Source organism: Salminus brasiliensis, chromosome 6 (assembly GCF_030463535.1).
Source record: "Salminus brasiliensis chromosome 6, fSalBra1.hap2, whole genome shotgun sequence".
NCBI classification, from domain to species: domain Eukaryota; kingdom Metazoa; phylum Chordata; class Actinopteri; order Characiformes; family Bryconidae; genus Salminus; species Salminus brasiliensis.
The window spans coordinates 11,573,783-11,594,992 of NC_132883.1; the positions used below are offsets into that span (position 1 = coordinate 11,573,783).

The 21,210-nt window shown below is 41.3% G+C and overlaps 1 protein-coding gene across 1 annotated transcript in view; it reads right to left on the minus strand.

Moving 5' to 3' along the window:
- Positions 1-12,263, minus strand: part of rhocb (ras homolog family member Cb) — a 36,226-nt gene extending 23,963 nt beyond the window's left edge. Inside the window, exon 1 of the mRNA XM_072681625.1 lies at positions 12,153-12,263. The gene's annotated coding sequence lies outside the window, so the exon portion shown is untranslated. The remainder of the gene's footprint in view (positions 1-12,152) is intronic.
- Positions 12,264-21,210: the final 8,947 nt, after the last annotated feature.

Below are 21,210 nucleotides of genomic sequence, written 5' to 3' on the forward strand. Positions count from 1 at the left end.
TTTTTGAAGCACTTCACAGTGTATGGGAACATACAGCAGGCCTAAATAGGACAAAGTTCACTCAGTCAACCAAATCTGCAGGAACAGTGGCGGCCTTGGGATAATAGCAGGTCCAGGCTCTGAATCCTACTTGTGTGAATGTGTGTGCATGTGTCGTTCATGAGGAAAAAGCCATCACGTATGAGTGCCTGTGTGCTTGAGTGAGTGTCCTTGGCCTGAGGGGATCCTACAGTAGAGCAACCCATTGTATGAACAGAAAAATAAATAAATTATGCTTGGTTACAACTATATATAGACCACTGCTGCAAACAAAACAAATGTTTATCTTAAAATCCACATCCCTGTGTCTCTACATCAGGCTAATTTAGAAAACGAGACAAATAGTCCTCAAAAGAATTGACTGCAACAACAACCAGACTTCCACCTTTTGTGAGCAATGACCACTACACCGTCTACTGTGTACAATCAGTCTCTGTACAAACCATTGCCCATCAACGTAAGTAGTGAACCACACCAGAACCAAGCAGAGTGTCCAGCTGATTCACGGTTCTCAGAGGTCAAGGAGTTGGGAATGATGCAATGGTAGATATCAGACGGACATCAGAGGAAGTTGTGTTAGTCTTTGCCCTCCCAGAACATGATGTAAACATAACAGTGGAAAACCCAACAAAGGGAAATGGAAACTGCTGTCAAAACAGCACCTTGGTTTCTTTGAAACAGCTCTGCCTTTACAGCAAAGACTATGATTAAAAATACATTGCAAATGTTTTAGTAGGTGTGGCATTGTGGTATTGTTGTCAGTATGCCTCAGTGTTGTTTTTGTAGAGGTTCCTGCCACAAATAGGCTAGACTTTCCATGCCTTTCCTTTCAACGGGGCCAGATTAACTATAGCGATGCAGACACCATGTTTCCACACACAATCATAATTACACAGCTAATGACAGGGTACCTATGCAATCATTGACATCTTTGTTCTGCATGGGCGAGGAGTTCTGTTTGTGTTACTGAATCTTTCAGCCGGTTAACGCCAGTGGTACCACCATAGTACAAAGTGCACAGTACTGTCGGTTTCTTAGGTTTAACACATACACACTGCTTTCTCTTAAAACAAATGCTAACTGTGCCAATAAGAACTATGCAAATGTACATACTAGAGCTATGGAATGCTGAAGGAATGTGGTCCTGGGGAAAATGTTCAAAAACGGAGGTGAGAGTTAATTTCCTTACCTTTAAGGGTGCTCTCACACCTACCTTGTATGGTCTGGTCTTTTAGACTTCCCAGTTTGGTCCCAAAAAACAACAAAAACAAACAAACCACATTGCACTAGGGTGGAGGGAGCCTTTTAGGATTCAGTCTAATCTCGATATTCAATTTGTGGCGTTACTGATTTGAATGTGAGCACGTTCACACTACATTAATAAACACAGATCACTCATCCACATGACTGTGGACCATCATGTCAGAATCATCAGATTTAGGTGCAATAATCAGAATTTAAACAATTAGGCTTGAACCATGTGCCCATAATAAAGTTTTACTACAAAAAAAAAAAAGATCTCATCTGAAACCTAATTTAGTCCATTTGGCGAACTGGAACTAGACTCAGGTTCTGCGCTTGAAGTTGGTGCTGCTGGTAGTAATGCCATAATATTAGCAGTAAAATGTATATAACATAATGAATCGGTTTTCATTTTTCCCCAGTTAAGGAGACCCATCAAACTGACAACATGCCTATGCCACTCTACAAACAACTGTTTCAGTTATTTTACCACAAAAGCACATTTTTTTCTTTGCTAAGCGCCGTTGCTATAAATAATGTAACTAACCAAGAAGTAGTGGAAATGCCTTGAAACTAGTAGGATTAAGAAAAGTGAAACACAACAACAAAAAGAAAAAAAACCAAGTGGGAAACAGTTTAATTAGTTGGTCAATGTAAGAAGCTGGAGAAACAACAGCATTTTCAGTAAGTGAGTGGAGTTTGTTACTGCAATGAAATAACTTGGTGGAAGGAAATGCTGATGCTAAAACATTAAACCACTATGCTCGTGGCTCAACTTCTTTATTTCTTACTTTATTTATTTTCTGAAGTGCTGTTTAAAAGCGATAGAACACTCGAGATAATACTCACGTCATCACGAAATAACAGCAAGTGAAGACATACATGACACTGGCCTCCGGCTTGTGTCTGCTTCATTATAGCAATGCTGTTTTTTCCACAATAACACACTCCCTCTCATGTTTGATTGCTCGAACCAATGTCCAGTAGAGGGAGATGCAGCCAACGTATGTGATGTAGACGGGATTTAGGCATCATGCAAAAGATCTTTAGTGTGCTTGCTAAATTTTCATTGTGAAATCAAAATAACCGGATCAAATATTTACACTGTGACAAAAACATGAAACTTGTCCTTGTCCTAACTGTGAGACTTCATTTACTGGAAGGTTCTTGGAGTTCAACATTGAGGTTAAAAGGTAAAAGCTGTTTGGGCTAAATCCTTACACCCCCAGTGCAAAAGCTTGTACACATGTCCAAGACCAAAACTATAGGGAGCCATGAGAAACCTAGCATTCGAAAATCTGAAGTAGCCCACAGTCAAGGAAGATCCTCATCCCACATTCTTCACGCTGCATACTGCACGCACAGAAAGTGAAAATCAACTCAGATTAGTCACCGCTAGAGTTCTCAGTCAGTGTGAGCCAGTAAGAGAGGGAGAAGGCAGGAAAGAGAGAGAGAGAGAGAGAAGGGAGAGTGCTCTGCTTGGAGATCAAGGATGAAAGCAACGCGAATGTACTTATGGAGAAAACTTTGATTAATATTCAATGGCTTTAGATAAATAAATAAATAAATGAATAAGTCATAGCGAAGGGCCCTCCGGGAAACTGAGAGAGTGTGTATGTGCATGTTTGCATTTCAGACGTAGTGCGTTGCACTCTAATCTGAATACACACACTCAAACGCCAACAGTCTGTGACAACCATATGCAACACTCCATTCCAGAACAGGAGGCAAACAACCTCAGAAACTAGTAGGTTTTGATTTACTGATGAGCAAAAGAATCTGAATTCTCTTCTGGTTCACTGTGGCTGTGTTTACACTACCCACGTAATGTGGTGCGAATCTGATTTGTTTGCCTCAATGGGACCCAGATGTTTTCGGATCTGTGTGGACAATAGCGATGTATTCGTACACAATATATGTATATCATTGCAATGTCGAGTTATATCAAACAGGTCATGATGCAACTTATTCTCTGCTTATACAAAACCAAATTCCTGGTTGTTGTTCAGATCTCCACTGGACATATACTGAGTGTAGAAGGCACAGTTGCATGACCTAAACAGTGCACTAGGGTGGAGGGAGCCATTTGGGATTCAGTCTTCTCTCGATATTTAATTTGTGGCGTTATTGATTTGAATGAGACTAGGCTGGGCAGGTACGTTCACATTACGTTAATAAATACAGATTGTATATCCACATGACTGTGGACCATCAAGTCAGAATCATCAAATCTAGATGCCAGAATCAGAATTCAACAATGAGGCTTATGTTCTGAGCCCATTTTAAATTTTTACCTCATCTGAAAGCCAATTGAGTCAGTTAGCATTTCTAAAGTGTTTTCAGACAAAAAAGGCACCATGACACCAGTTAAATGTAGAAAGAAACCTGACACTGAATGCTGGCCTGGCCACCCTGCTGCCTCTCCCCATCACTGCTGTACTGAGCTCTAACAAGCTGAACTGAGGGTCAGGAAAAGAGAACACCTCCTCCTCTCCCCAGATTTAGCACTGACTAAAATATACAGCTGATAGTCAAACGAGCAGTCTTGATGCCATAGCAACACAATGGAATTCATAATATCCCCCCCTCTCAAAACAGGGAAGGAAAGAAATTATATAATTATTTTTTAAATCAGAAACAATGGCCTACTTGAGTGCATGTCAGTTCTTAGAAAGAAAGAAAGAAAGAAAGAAAGAAAGAAAGAAAGAAAGAAAAAGAGCGAGAGAAAGGAGAGACACATACAAGTACACCCCCCACACTTCTTCCTCTTTCCCCCCTCTTTCACATAATGAAGTTGCCATCATGGAGGTAATGGACTGAAGCCCTTAGGCAGGACACTGAAACGGTTTGAGATGGGCACAAGAGACACACGTCTGACTCATATATTAAGAACACTCACTCAATCTAAAACACAAAACCCAGATGCTAATCACTTCCACTTCCCCTTCCCCTTTCGTAACAAAGTAAAAAAGTGACTGGGTAAAACGTGTTACACAGACAAACTCGTTTTTTAAATTGCGACCACATTTTAGTGCCACTGGCAAATTCAGACTCCGCTCAAACAGTGAGAAGTGGAAAATTATTTTTCCTCCATTTTTTAGGAGGGCTGGTGAAGGGAGCCAGATTGATATTAGGGGACCTTTATTGATATTTGGGTTACAAAACCCAACAAGGTTACATATACTGCTTATTGGGCAGCTTATTAAAGGCACATTACACAGCAGCCAATCAGAAATTGAGAAATTACTTATCGGTCTTAAATGCACAATAACAAAATCAGCCTAAGACAAAAAGAAAAGGTTGGATAAAGGACATGCAAGACTAATCAGGACTGTTTTCAGGAGCCATATATATGGCTTCGGCCCTTTTACAAGTGCAGTCATAGGCTAAATGGTATTAGTGGTTTTGAAACCAGACCACTGCCGGTTCAATCCCCTGGACTGGCAGGTGATATATAAGACACGACTGAAGAGTGAAGGGCAGACATTTCAGCCACTGATGTTAGGAAGAAAACAATGCTCCTTCACTTCCTCTGTCCTCTTAAAAAGGACCAAGCCAACCAGACGCAAGTAGTATACACGCTACCATATTCTAAATGGGAACTGGGTCAAAACATGACGACCTTTTGAGCACCTTAGAATTAAATTAACAAATGTAAAATTCATAGAATCTTTTTTTTTTTAAAGATCTGGTCATGGATGCAATAAATGCTAGGTTATACCTCTCATGGAAAAGCTTTGCATCTCCACTTTTACACAATGTAAAACTGACAGCTGTTCCTTACATTGTATCAGAATTATATAATGAATGGACCAATAGAAATGCTCCAAAATTACATTGACCTCCACTGAAAGTTGAGAAGGCTTTCCCTTCTCCTGTAAAAGTTGACATTTTGGCAAGGCAAGGTTTGCACAGCAGTATATTTTTGATGGGGTGACAATGGCTTATTTGAGATGTTATGCAGGACAAATGCAGACCAGAACTCAGCAGCATTTGAACTGAACCTGTGTGTCCTCCAATAACCAAGTGCTAATCTCTCAACAGCAAGAGTCCTGCAGTGGGAGGCTTTATTTTGTTGCTAATGCTGCTGTTGACCAAATCCAGGTCCATGTTTATCAAGTGTCTGAGAGAGCGAGACGAAGACAAGGCACATGAGCGGGGTAATCTAGGATCAGCTTCTTCAGATCACGTGACTACTCATATGGCTAAGAAACAGAGGGGACAATGACAACAAGAAAAGGGGTGGGGGCAATAACAAGAAAGAGAGGGTGACAATTGCCAAAAACCTGTTCCGGGATCATCACGGTCAGTGGGCGGCTGCATATCATTATTAGCTCTTCTCTGGTATCCATTCATGTGCCCGATTTAGCACAAATCCGCCTCACACAAATACACACAGTCCTGGAGCGCAGATGTAAGATCCAAACTCCCCCCATAAATCACCACCTTAAGCCATAATGACTTAAAGCACCATGTTGTAACAGTATCATCTGTTAAGACACTGTTTGGGACAGGATTCAGGCAGAAAATCTTCCCATGGTTGAGCTTTGTAACCGGCTTTAAATGAAAGTAGCAGCAAGTGGTGTAAATGCCTGGTCCATCAGAGGATTTATTCCTCTATAAAAGGGCGATAGTGGAGCAAACATGGCCCACAGACACAATCCGACTGCTGCGCTACATCACTGACTTGTTTCACAGCCCATCGGATGGGAGAAGACGGGGGGCAATCATATACTAAATAGATATACTGAACACACATACACATAAATAAAAGATCAAATCCTCCATGGTAAATTTCCACAAGCAGATTAAGTCCAGCCATGGATTATGTGCCTGCTAATAGGGATTCTACACTGAATGACAAAAAAGCATTTCTAGTTTTCAATAATACTTGCTACTGTGTGTGCTGTGGATCAATCTCCGGTATTTCAGCTAAATATTCTGTGAGCATGCCGACAAACTTGCTGAGCAGAGCTTGACAAATCACATGAATTCCTTTGGAATATGCTGCAGCTCTAGACTGAACCATCAATCACAGTTCACCATTACTGATCCCAAACGCAATACTGCTCAACATACATGTTTCTAATAGCCAAAGTGTGCAGACCTACTTAAACAGTATGGAGTAAGAAAACAGACCCAGAAACACTTCTCATGGGTAGAACTGACAGTAGTCAGTAGTTTTTCCTCTACACCCCTAAAATAAAGGTGTTTCACATGGTTGTTTGAGCACGGCCACAGAAGAAGCACTTTTGGCCCCATAAAGAACTGTGCTTGTAATTAAGATATGTGTGAGAACTGGTAAAGAACCTTTACATCAAGTGATGGTTAGTCACACTTACACAACCCTCTTACAAACATGGTTCTTACACTGCATCGGTCAAAGAATCATTGGAGAGTGCATGTATGTATGTACATCATTCAGCAGCACTGTTACAGGCCATTACCATACAGTGAAGCATGTGAAACGGGGACCAATCCTAGTTTCAACCCCCAAGCACACTGTTAGTTCTATGCACATCACTATACACTCCTCTAGCTTTGCAACTGCACTGTACGAAAATATGATGTACAACAGGCCTGTGCCACCTTGGATTGAGAAGACCTGATGACCTGGCTCTGGTCAGGATGCTGGGCAAAAGAATGTATAATTCCACAGGCCTTCACTTTAGCAAAGAACGACGCCTCAGACGTGGTTGTTTCAGCTGTAGATGGACTTACATACAGCAGTTACAATGACAGTGTTTGTGCTGACAGCACAGTTATTACATTCTGACAGTCCTGTTTAGGTCTGTATTACTATCGAACATTGTATTGTATGATGTGTACTAAAGAAATAACAGACATTTCGGTTGGTTACTACCTCTGTCACATGTAATCAAACAGCAGGTCCATTCCCACTACCAGCACCAGAGAGCTTGAGTCCCTTTTCTGTAAAGCAATGCAGAATACTAAAGTCTAAAAATTCTTCTCAATGATAATAAACACATGACTTGGTCATTTGTAGGTGAGACAACGGATATCAAGGTGGTGTGACAATGCATTGTAAATTTAGGATATCTAATGCAGCTGCATTGTAGGAACATCCAACAACCAGCAAAATCAGCTCATGCGCCACAATCCTCCTGTGTCTTTCAAAGACTATGCAACTTGAATAGTCATCATTTTGTGGTAAAAATTGTGAAATTGAATTGTGCACCCATTATTGTGATGATGAGTTGAATTATGGGTAGAATGTATTGTTACAACCCAGATTAATCATTAACAAAAAAGTTGTTTTTTTGGGTCTGAGAGATCTCGGATTACCAGGACAAATACCTTGTTTACACCAGGTCACTTAATGTGACTAGTATCTGGATTGTATCCTGATAAGATTTCAACCACATGCATTTATACTGGGTAGTCAAACACAACCCTGGTTAGTTGGACTAAAATCTGACTGCTGCGTGGGATGGAATATGCAAATTTGTTAATTGCATGTAGGACTGGGCAATATGGGAAAAATACAACATCACAATTTTTAAACACTTTTATCACGATACACAATATACATTATCCCGATACATGTGATCACACTAAAAACATCAGTAGCAACAGATTCTTATAAAGTACTAATCAAACTCAATACAGTGATTTATACTCAACATCTGCTGCTCTTCATCTAATTAAACCAGTCAAATTACTAGCAAAGTGAAAACTGCAGCTAATCAGTGTTTATTAAGCGCTTATAGTATGCTCAATGTGCTTAGAAAAAGCATATTGCTACCACGATAACAAAATTTATCACAATACGATAAAAAAAAAAAAATCATATTGTCCAGCATTGCATGGCATTTATTATTGGCGTTTCAGTTGTATTTAGAGAAACAGATACATTTACACTCCTATGTGGCTTAAATGCATCTATAAATCTCAGACCATCTCCTGAAGCGGTTTGAGTAATGGGATTTGTATTCATCTCATATACTATAATACCTTGGGTGCGTTTACATATAAATCTTGATACCCAAGACATAAAGCGTAAAGCATAAAGCGACAAGAGTAAACAAGGTCAAAGTCACAGTCAACCAGGAGTAACTAGATTAACTGTGGTTGTAAGTGTTGCACATTAATGCAAGTAGGAACATGGCCAATCACGCTAACACCTTTAGAATTTGCTCAATTACAGCATGGCTACTATGGCAGCGTACAAATCAACAGCTAATCTTGATAAGCTAATCTATTATACTGCAAGTGAATTTATGAATTAAATCTGAATAATCATAAAGATAAACATTTACAATTTTAGAACAGTGGGATTTTTCGACAGTCAGAACAGTGGGAACACTGCTATCTAGTGGTTGGTCTTTTAACACAACACAAAATAAACCACTGCCTGCCACCAATCTTTACATGTAAATTAATCATTAAGAGTGTTTTGATCACCATATCTCACAAGTAAAAGTTTTTACTATAACCTAGTAAAAATCTGCATTGGGTATGAGTGCTGGTGGGTGTGTTATTTGGAACCAAACAAGAATAAAAGTTACATGTCTCTAACGCTAAACCACACAAATCTCTATGCTTTATAACTGTGTATACATCAGTATTGGCACATAAATCAGATTTCTGCACCAGCCCACAATTCCCAAATCAGTGCATCCGTACATCCAGTGAATGCAGATGTGTGTTTAGACACAGATCTCAAAATGATATCTAGCCAGCTTTCCTCCCTGCAGTCAGTCAGGCACAAGTAAACAGACTTTGGTTTTGATTGACCGTTTGCGGTAAGGAAAAAGCTGACGAAAGCGCTGCCTAAATCTGGCTGGTATGAGGGAAAACTTGATGTGAGCTACTTTTAATGTGCTTCAGCCCAACTTGGACCCAACTGAGGAAACAAACGCACCAGAATCTCTTCATCCAATTGACCAGTGTTGTTCTTTATTAGGAGCTTATAGCCAAAAGCATAAAGAGATTAAGCAAAAGCCACTACTTGAAGCAACCAAATAGGAAAAACAGCTGAGTCAGAAATCTACTGTCCAATAAGAACAAGCCAAGAACACTCAGAGATAGAATTCCATCTGATTTACTTGACTAGCAATAGGGCGGGTTAATAAAATCACAGATAACACAATAAGGTGACGCATTCTGAATATTTTAGCATCTGGAAACAGGACAAACAATGCAATCTCAGCATTTGGAGCAAGTGGAAAGTGAAGACAATTTCTAATCTATACATGCACCTTCCTATCCACTTCTTGTTAGTCAGGGTTGTGGTGGGCCCAAAGCCTACCCAGAATCTTTGGGGAGAAAGCAGGAATACATCCTGGACAGGGCACCAGTCCATAGCAGGGTATCACATGCAACCATTCACCCACACACTCACGCCTAGGGATAATTCAGCATAGGCAATTCAACTCCCACCTTTTTTGGGAGGTGGGAGGAAACTGCAGAACCCGAAGGAAACCCACTCAGAGACAGGGACAACACACCGTACTCCTCACAGGCAGCGAGTGGAATGAGGATCAAACCCACCACCCCAGGCTCCTGAAGCTGTGCAGTGCACACACACTATTGCTGCACCACCGTTCCCCTGTACAACTATAATCACTTCAGTAATTTAGTTCTGACATAAAAAACAATACATTATTATAAACAATACATTAATACATTATTTTACACAAGGACACCACCCACATTGTTATTTACTTATTTTTTGGAAAATTCTGTGACAATTTGTGGGTAATATCAGAAAATAATTTCAACCTGTAACAGTGAAAGTACACTGCACAAAAGTAGGCATTTGTTATGTGACTGCAGTGTTATGCAACTACGTCCTGTCAGAACCGATGCTGAGAATTAATGTGGAGCAGTTTTTAAGGACACACCAATGGAAATTGTGGGGCAATGCCAACATCCAATTTTTGCCATTTATGGAAATAGAAACTGGTACCAAATCCACCAGGATTAGCATTGAGGAAAACTAGAGGCTAACAAGTGCAAGCCTTAAAAGCTTAACCTCAATGTTTTTGTATACATCGATAATATCCATAACATTAGCACCACCTGCCTCATTCGGAGTAGGGGACCTACTGGAGGCAGGTGGTGCTAATGTTATGGATATTATCGATGTACCACCACAACAGATCTGATCACTCAAGGCATGGACTACACAAGGCGTCCTGCGGTATCTGGCACCAAAACATTATCAGCAGATCCTTTAAGTCCTGCAAGAAGTGAGATGTGAGGTCGGGCTTCCTTGGATCGCATCAATGACGCCATGACCCTGTTGCCAGTTCACCACTTGCTCTTCCTTGGAGCACTTTTGGTAGTCGGGTATCAAATACTGCATACCTGGAACACCCCACATGACCTGCCTGCCGTATAGGAGACGTTCGGAGCCAGTCTTCTAGCCTTCACAATTTGGCCCTTGTCAAAATTGTTCAGCTCCGTATGCCTGCTTTTAACACACCCTGTCAAGAACTGACAGCTCACTTGCGGTCCTAATATCCCACCACTTGACAGATGCCACTGTAGATCTTCGCCTGGTGGTGCTAATGTTATGGCAAATCAGTGTATAGTCAAAGATTAAGTGTTAAGTGATTAAGATTTTTTTTTTTACAGCAGTTATCTCACCCTTACTAGTAAAAAAAAAAAGGATAACCCCCTCTAAATTACTTGGAAGCAACGCTGCCCTCAAATCAGTGCTGTGCCTTCAAAAGCAGGAAGATACTGAACATCAGATCCCAAACCTACTGGATGACACTTGATAAAGCCTCCTCGGTGGGTGTGGAGACCTGATCTGGAAAGTTCTGTGATTTCCTAGACAGGAATTTAGGCCACAAGACCCAGTTCCCGCATATGTTGGCGGAAGAGGAGAGGGTTAACGGGACCATGTTTCGAGCAGTTGCATTCCTACAGGAACTGGTTTTAGAGGTCACTGTAAACTTCAACAACAAACGTCGTCATCCTTCCAGTCGAGCAAGTTCTCAAATGAATCAATTAGCCACATTTTCAGAGTATAGAAAGCAGCCATCCGATACTTGGCTTACAGCTTCATAAAGTATCTAGCTGCATTAAATATTTACAAGCTTGTTCACTGCGGTCCGCCATAACAACCAAAGCGTGACAGAAACTTCAGGTAGCTTCAAGGTTAGCTCGGAGCTGGGTGCTATGGTGTTGGTGTTTTTCAGGAATGCCACTTGGCTGAAACTTTCAGTCTACGCCCGGCTGGATCCGGTACAGCCTGTTAGTGGGGGAGCTCCGGTTTTAGCTACCTTAGCACCACCTCGTATCACAACAGAAAAGCGGGCGGTGTCGGACACGGACACGAGCACGAGCACGAGCACGGTTCTTATGTGGTTAGCTTGGGAGCTAGGCGGTCATTTCCAACCAGCAAGGTGTCGTTGAGTTGAGCTGAGTCGAGTCAAGTCGAGTCGAGTCGAGTCGACGGAGAGGGAGAAGGAGAGGGAGAGGGGCGAAGCCTCGGCCGCTCTCAGCCCCTCGCGGAGCCCGCAAACAGTTGCACCGCCGCCTCCTCAAGAAAACAGGTGGTGGTTCATTCAAACACCGCACAACTTCGGGGGACGACTAGCTACTAGCTAGGTTTCCCCCGTTTTGCCGTCGCCCACGAATCATAAGCGTTGTCTATTAACGAGAGAGGGAGACACTGGCCTTGAAGTAACAACCAAGTTGATCTCCAAACAGAAAACCACACAAGACGCCCAGTCCGAGCCACCACCTACTTTTCCCTTCAGGCAAAGTGCGAGCAGTGGAAAGCTGCTGCTGCTGCTGCTGCTGCTTGTTCTTTAGCCAACCTATCTATAAAGCTACACACAAAACCGAACCCATAAGATGGGCTTCCTATGATAATGATTTAAATTCCGCCTCACCTTTCTCCAAAGTTGACTCTCCAAAGTCTGTGCTCCGTGTTTTTCCCCCCCGTTTTCTCCTTCGCCCCCTCTCAGTCTTTGGCGCAGTGTGTTCAAATGTGTTCGCTGCGCTGAGGAACCCAACTGCCACAGGCGCTGGCCCCGCCCACCTACCGAGCACACACAGGGCTCGAGACGTGTGCGTCCTTCGCTTATTGGCTCCTAGGGAGGAGCAGCCGTTCGAATCGCTCGGGGCTCCGCCCTCCCACGGTTGGAACAGAATGACATCATCATTGGCACAAGTGGAACTGGTGTGTATGCGCGTGTTCGTGTTTGAGGGGTGGGTGAGTGGGTGTGTAGGGGTCGGTGGGTGTGTGCGCGCCCCGCACGGACAAGAAGTTAATTGTCAACTGCAACGACCGCGTGTATTCCTGATCAGAGTACGTTATTTACATATGGATATAAAAACAGTACAATACACACACACACACACATACACACACACACATAGGCTATATTGGTAATTGTAATGGACACAACGTTGATATACTGTATATTATAGCAGAAACAAATAATCTGGACCATTTTCAATGAAAACCGATAGTTGTTCCCATCTCTGGATCCTAGAGTACCCCCGTCCTTACACTTTTTTCCCAACACGTCCAGTCTAAATAATCGACTAATTACCAAGCCCTCTCCGAGCTGATGTGGGTCTGCCCGTGGAGGGAAAACAGACGTCCAGGAAAAGGTTTGGGAACCTGTGGGCATATTTAGCAGGATGCAACATGTTACCATGAGCTGGCAGTGTAAAAAGGTAAAGGTGCACATATTTGTCACAGTACTATGTACAGCAAAATAAGTCCCCTGCATTTTACCCATCTGTGGTAGTAAACACACACACACAAACTCGGGACAGTGAGCACACACACCCCCAAGGTGCCAAGCCCGGGTATGAAACCCACAACCCTGACATCAACAGCCCGGAGCTCTAACCACTGAGCCACCAATTTTGTATTCATTTAGGAAGAATAAAAAATAAATAATACTTGATTTATTTAATTTGACATTTATATATTTTTCTATAATCAGAAAACTTTTTTTTACCCTGTTAGTAAAAAATAATGAAAGCTTATGAGATCTTATTGAGCATCGTCGAATAATAAGAGCTTGGTACATGGAAGTGAACCTGAAACAGCGTTGTGTCTTCTTTCAAAAGCAATTCCACCAATTCCACCCCCCCAAACTACTTCAACAGTCTTGACTTGTTAAATTCAAAACATCCACAACTTACATAAATAAGCTAAGCTAAGCTAGAAGCTAATTTTAGTTGACCAGCTTTTACCATCTTTCCTATAACTTACACTTCTTGAAAAACAAACTGGACTACCTCCGCACAGATCCGAAGGGAAAGCACCAGCTTATTTTGTTTCCAGTAAGCAGTTGTTAACAGCACATCGCACTGAGAATACTCAATGAGAGGACAGCAGCACTATCTGGTAAGACTCAGGAAACATTACAGTGTTTTTGTACAGTGTTATAATATGCAACTACTGTGAGCTGTTGCCGGTGCTGTAAACCAGCCAATAAAAGCAGAGCTTGTCATATTTTTTTCTACAAGCTCCGTAAATGTAGTTTAATTTTAAGGCAAGATAACAGGGTGGTAAATAGGCTTGTAACATTGCTTCTAAGCATTATATATCCCAACCAAAGTCCCATACTTACTACATGCTCACTTTTACAATCAATAAACAACTTAAAATGTTTAATAAATCCATTTTTTGGCACCTTTAAGCGCATTGGGTCAGGACATTCTATGAATTTCTTTGGTCAAAAAAGGCTTCGAACATTTGCCATGAATGTGGCCTAACTCCTGAAATGAAAGCCCTCCTCTGCTCCTCTTCCTCCTCCATCAGTATTTCGCTCCCTCATCCAGTGTAGGTGCCAGTGTGTTGTAGCAGGTGGTTGACTGCAGGCTAGCGTTCGGCTTTGGATTTGAAACGCCTGCTTTTCATCATCCAGTCAAATTCTTCAGGAAATGCAGTGTTACGGGGAAAACAAAACTGGGTTCATATTCATGTTCTCTGGTAATTTTTTAAATGATGGTTAGTTTTTCTGAGTCTTGTGCATGAGTCTAGGCCAGTCTGCACAGTTTGGTGATCTCCCACCTCAAAAACACCTAAACCTAAAAATCTGATGAGTTCTGCAGTCCCTAACGCAGATTTTAGAACGGCAAAGAATGATACAAAAAACAATAAAGTGTGCTTGTTTTAGGGTGGAGGTTGCTACAGTAAGCCAAATCATTTTCCTTACCATCTGTTGACCAATTTGGAGAAGAGTCAAGAATACAAAAGCAAGTAAAAGTGGCATGATTTGCATTTTAAACTTCTTTTAAAATATACTAGTGTGATAATGGTTTAGGCCTACAGTGGTATGAAAAGGTTTGGGCACCCCTGATCATTTTGATGATTTTCCTTTATAAATCATTGGTTGTTCGGATCAGCAATTTCAGTTAAATATATCATATAGCAGATGAATACAGTGATATTTGAGAAGTAAAATGAAGTTTATAGGATTTACAGAAAGTGTGCAATAATTATTTAAACAAAATTAGGTGCATATATATATATATATATATATATAGAGAGAGAGAGAGAGAGAGAGAGAGAAAGAGAGAGAGAGAGAGGGATAATTGCTTCTCTCCATATATTTCTATTTTGTAACTATAACATTGTATAATATCTTGTTGTATGTAATCAAAAAGTCATGTATGACTCTGTATGCAGCCAGTCAGCTGCTTTGATTTGATTTAATTTAAAATCCAAGGACCATCAACTTCCATAAGCCTGCTTGAGTTTAACTAAACATGTTGGGGAAGTGAAATTGCTAAACTGTGGTTGGTGTGATGCTATATACAGGGCCGCAGGTCGGGGAGTGACGGGCAAACTATCACAGCAGCCCCATCTGAATCTGGACCATTACTTTTTCAGTGTAGGGCTTGTGTGTAGAGAAGTGTGGCCTATGCTATATACTATTTCCAAATCCAGATTTGCAGTAATTCACTCATTCTGAGTGTAAATAACACAGGTGTGTATTTTTGCACTGCACTAGTATTAACCTCCTTTATCAGTGAGCCTCAGTCTAACCCCATTCTGCAGCCTGTGATTATGTGAGGCAGATTAGGCCTACTGCGAAAGGAGAAAAATCAATGGCCAAAGTTGTGTAAGTAAGCTTGCATAATCCATAATCCTGATGCCTACTGTAGAATGTGCCTTTCAGTAACACAAAAGACCATGTGGAATCTGGAATAAAAAACTTCCCTAACACGCCGTGACACAGTGCCTCAGCCCTAAAGCGCACTAACATCTAAAATCCTGTCAGCATTTATGGCTAAATTGTGCAGATACCTTCGGCATATGGAGGTATATGTTGGATGTGGGCCTGCTCTATTCGCTCGAGCCCCTCAGGCTGCAGGCTGTGCTGTGCTGTTCTCATAAAACCAATAGGAATTTGTCATAGGCGTAGCGATGGCCTAAAAAAAACAGTCCGAACTGTGGGAAAAAGAGGAGCGCTTATATATTTAGGTGGCCTGGAATCACTTGAAAACACGTTCAGATTCGCAGAGCGTTCTGCCCTACTATCAATAAATTTGGCAGCACTGTGCAGTTGCCATAGTGATGAGAACTAGTGTAAGCTAATGCATGGCCATAACCTACGACGTGTGTGGAGATGCATTTTGTGTGTTCAGCTGCAGTCTGTGGTATATGAGGAAGAAGGGGGTGGTGTTGGTGGTGGTGCTGGAGTGACAGTACCTGGGCCCAGAATCCTCTCGGAATATCTTCAGGCATTATGTGATGAGAGCAGGTGGAGTTCTGAAGAGCGGCTGAGGAAGCAGTCAAACCAGCGCACATTCTGTCCCAAAAACATCAGCAGGGCTGCTTTTCATACGCAAAACCAGGTCATGTTTTCAGCGTCCAACCCTCCCCCTTAAAAATGCTCTAATACTCTTATGACTGGTGGGTTAATACATGAGCAGCTGAGCCGAACGCTCATGTGGGCCAGTTAGTGTTCTATTCCCCCAAGTTGATGACTCACGTTCCTATCTGGTATCACGGTCTTCCCCTCACCAATCTGGAGCGCCACTTGGAACCTTTGATCAGATTTCTTCTGCATGGTAACAAGGCGAGGATGAATCACCAGAGAGAATCTAATTGTGACAAAGGGCAATCGGCAAGAAAGGTGGCAGTCGCATAGAAGGCTCTAGGAAAGGGTGTTACTATAGACAGCTCCCGGTTCCTCAGTCATTTGCCTTTCAAATATCCTCGCTTTATGTTGATCTATTCATCACAAAACCGTCATATCATGTAAAGGTGTGTAAAGGACAGCGCAAATACAGACTACAATGGCAACAAAATGGTAAAGTAGCCTGCAAGTTACCTCTACTGAGACCTACACTCTGGGAAACAGTGCTGCATGTTCTACTGTCAATCACATTTATGTACATGCAAAAGCAAAAGTTCCCAAAGCATTTCTGGCTTGGGTGTACAAAAACTATGTTATGTGGATTTTCTTTACCCCCCTAAAAAAGCCTATGGCCTGAAAGTGTTAGTACGAACTTCTGTTACCAAAGAATAGCCCCTTCAGTTTGCCCCATCAAGTCCCTGTACTAAGGAGTAATACGCCTTAGTGTGTAGTAAGCCTTGGGGTGTTAAGGGGTTAAAAAGGTTCCTCAAGGTCACGTACAGTACTGTGCCCAGAATAATGTAATTTCCAGTCAAAACAACCATTATGTTGTTATTTTATTTTTCAGAAGATGTATCTGATTAGATGTAAGATACAAGTATAATGAGCATGAAACACGACTTCATTAAAATAAACAGAGAAAATTGGACTCAGAACAACTGTGCAAGACCCGGACGACCACCAAAACTGACCCCATCAGATAAACAGCACTTTGAAAGAGAGTTTTCATCTTTGAAAGAAAATCAAGCTCCTCTCTTGCTTCAGATCTGAAACAATACACACTTGACAGTGCTTCTGCCCATCCTTCCAACATCAGAAGACAACCCAATTTCAGCTGTGGGTCTGAAAAGAGATGGAGCTGATCAAGAAGCTTTAACTGAGAAAAAGAAACAAGTAGAACATTGGGCAAATCTAACCAAAAGCTGCTGGTGTCCTCTGAATTATGGGCTGACCATCCCATCTAGTCCAGACCTCAGCGTCGTTGAATGTGTTTGGGATCACTTGGATGGTGAGAGGCAGAACATTCTCCAACTTCTAAAAAATGAACTTTTGACTTTTTTGCTACAGTTATTTACTGTTTTTGTGTCCTAAAATGCATATCTGGTACTCTCAAACAAACATTTCTTTAAAGGTTCTCCATAACCCTTTACAAAGATTGTTCTTTACGGAACCAAGAGTGATTCTTCTAGGGTGCAGCTTAGCTGAAATCTTGCATCTTTGCTTTTAAGAATGTGTGAGGATCAGATTACAGTCTTGAACACTCTGCTGTGGCAGGAGTTTATAGCAAAGGCCACACTGATGGTGTATGATATATACTAGTGTGGAGCGCCACTGGAGAGAGAGACACACTCTCTCAAGCACTGCAGAGTAAATTTCATTCATTTTCTGTTAAAGTAATGAGTCTTATCTTTATATTATTACTCCCCTTACTGGTAGAACAGGGTGTTAAGAGAATCCGTTAGTAGCTAATGAGAGCAGGCCTCACATCTATTCCAGTGTCCAACAGCATAGTTAGTCAGAAAGTATTCAAAAGAGAACTTCACTAGGCAGCGATGGAGAGGTATGGGAACAGCTCTTGCTTAGATGGAGTAGAAAAACCCGTCCCCGATTCTCTTTGCCTTGATCTCAGAAGTGATGAATATTTGATGTGTTGATAGGAGTGTGAGTAAACAGGGCGATAATTTGGCTGTGTGATAAAGGCAGTGTCTGGCTATATCTGTAGGGGCCAAAGCAGTGTTGCTCTCTGTGATGTTTTCTTTGGATTAAGCCGCTCCGTTCTCTCTCTGGGTGCTGTCCCCACATCACCTCTCCCACACTCTCTCTGACACTTAGTCCAGGAGACAGTGACATCTAGAGGACAGTGCCCTGCGTTACATTGTTAATTTACAATATGGGTCCTTTGGACAATTGCCTTTTCATTTATTGTTATGTAGAATACTAGAACACATGTAAATGTTTGTGGACACCCTTCTAATAATTGCTTGCAGCTACATATTTTAGGTTGCACCCATTGCTAACACACATGTGCAAATGTAAACATGCAGCTTGTCTAGTCCCTGTAGAGAAGTACTGCCAATAGAATAAGACTCAGATAAACAGATAAAAGGCAATTGAGCAGATAAACATGAACCTATTGGCACCGTGCCTAATGCCAGCCGTGGGCTAGAGAGGTATGACTCTCACCAGTATTGAGCTATGGGAGAACTGTGTTCTCTGGAATGATGGATGGTGCTCTATTCAAAATATTTGGGATTAGTTGGGAATGAGGTGGGGTGGTGATCATCCAACATCCTGACCTCATTAACGTTTTTGTTGCTGATTGTAAGTAATAAAAAGTAGAAAGCCTTTCCTGGAGAGTAGAGAGAGGAGGTGAAGCATGCCAGTGGCTCTGTGATGCTCTGGGGCTGCTTTGCCCTTTTGTTTGCAGGGTATGATGGATTCAAGTATCAGGAAATCCTAGGAGAACACGTCAGGCCTTCTGTGAGGAATCACAGAGGTTTGGGCATCATTGAATTTTCCAACAGGACAATGATCTCAGGCATACCTCAAACTCGCCAAATTGGCCGTGCTCTCTCCCACTGGGTAGATGGAGCTTTCTGGTGGTTCGACTGCTGATGGCAACATTGCATGGCTTGGGAATCGAACTTGCGAATGGTACTTGGTAGTGCATGAGACCGCCGAGCCACTCAGAGTCTAATAATTGTGATTGCAACTGTATTTCTTTAGTTTGTCTAAATTGAACTCATCTTTTAATGCAACTTCAACGAATGTATTAAAAATGAGGCAGAACACTGTGAAGAATCACTGTGAAAGCCTGAGAAAGATAAAGCAGTTCAATTATCTGATTAAACAAGGAACAGTTTGACAGGAATTCACTCAGCAGAAAGGAACAGGGAGTTAAAAAAGAGCAGGATGTTTCAATTTTTAAACTGTTTCTGAAGGCCGATATGGTTTAAAGGTTATGATGTAATTAATGAAACACATAGATGAATGGCTTTTCTATTCAGAGAATGTTTTAAGAGAAAACGTGATGAGATCAAGAGATTACACTTATTAAAATGTAATGTAATTTTTTAAAAGTAAAAAATAAAAGTTTTGTCTTTTATCTGTGAATTTAATAACTTTATTATAAGCTGGAGAATGAACTGGGTGCTTCTGTACAATATTAATATACACGGATTAGCCAAAACATTAAAACTAGAAAAAATAGAGCATGTGCACTAATGTGCATGTCAATGGTCTTGGATGTAGCTTATGTTAGACAGTGCCACAGTGGTCTGTCCTAGGAGTAGACATGTTAGCTGCAGCAGGAATTGACAATTACTCTAATGTTCTGGCCGGACGACTGGCTTAAAGCCTCTCCAAAACTGCAAGACTTGTGGAGTCTGAAGGCATCAAAGACTGTCCCATCTGGGCAGAACCATCAGAAGGTCTACAGCTGCACAAGTCTCAGAAATGTTTCATGACGGATGTGGAAGAAGTACCTCACAACACACGGTGCGTCACACCCTGCTGTGTAGCTGCTAATTTCTAATTTCTGCTAAATTCCACCCATTGTGTAGCACTGAAGGGGCAGGTTTAAGAGGTGTGCAGGAGCAAAGGACCTACTGTAAAACCTGTGTTCTGCTAGTTTGTAAGGATCTAGGTTGCAGTTGTAGGATGTAATGTGTGCTGTGTGCTTTTTATTAATGTGAGCAAAGGCCTCCAGCTTCATAGTTTGGCAGACTTAATTCTGAGAGTCGGGTTGTTATAGGAGTTGTTGACTTCTTCAGTGATGTACTTCTGTGTGGAGGACTTTCTGTGTGGAACATTCCAGCAATGTGTTTTTCATCTATGAATGAAGAAATACTATGGTACTTAGGTATTGCATTACATTATGAAGTGTGGGTACGCTGGTGGTGGTGTTTCCTGCACTGTTAAAAAACAAATACTTTAGAAAGCAACCTCTTAATTTTATACCAATAAAATAAAATATAGTCAGTTGCCTTAAAATCCACTATTATAATAAACACATTCGACATTTCAATATATTTGGTCCACATATTTGGGACATTTCTGAATATTAGGGAGGTGGGTTTAATGTCATGTGTAGACTGCCTGTAGATAGTCTTGCTGAGAAGAAAGCTTTTGGAATAGATGATAGGGCACTTCTTAAGATATTTTACTCACCACTGATCACTAGAGGTACATTGTGATTAGTGGTAAATTAAGACCCATGAGTATAACCACAAACTTTCAGTCAAAGTTAATAAAGAGTTCAAGAAGCCAGAACTTCATTAATAGCAGGATCTGTACATCTCCTCAAATGGATGATGGAACAACAACTATGGCAGGTAATTACGTAGCTTAATAAAGGAGTAATGTGGTAAACACGCTGTGAATGACAAAATGAAACCAGCAGATATTTGTCACCATAGATATCAGCCCATATCTTCACCTGCCTCGAGAAAGGCCTCACAGCCAGAAGGTACAGCACATCAATATTCATGAGTGTATATTATCTGAGAGATAATATGCAAGTGTGTGCTGCTGAATAATGCAACAGGAGATCTGGGCAAAAGGTAAATTAAACAGAGATTATGTGTCACAAACTACTGTGTGTTTGCATGTGTGTGTACCTGTGCATTCATGCCTAAGCAAACCAGTACAAATATGACAATTTAAATCTTTCTTTATTGTGAACATATAGAAGAAAGCGAACCAATCAGTCACAGGTATCGTTAATATATATATATATATATATATATATATATATATGGTTAATAACTGTTAATATTTGTTTATATTGAGTCCCTTTATGAAGTGTGTGTTTATGGTTTTAGTTTTTTTTTTTAACAAA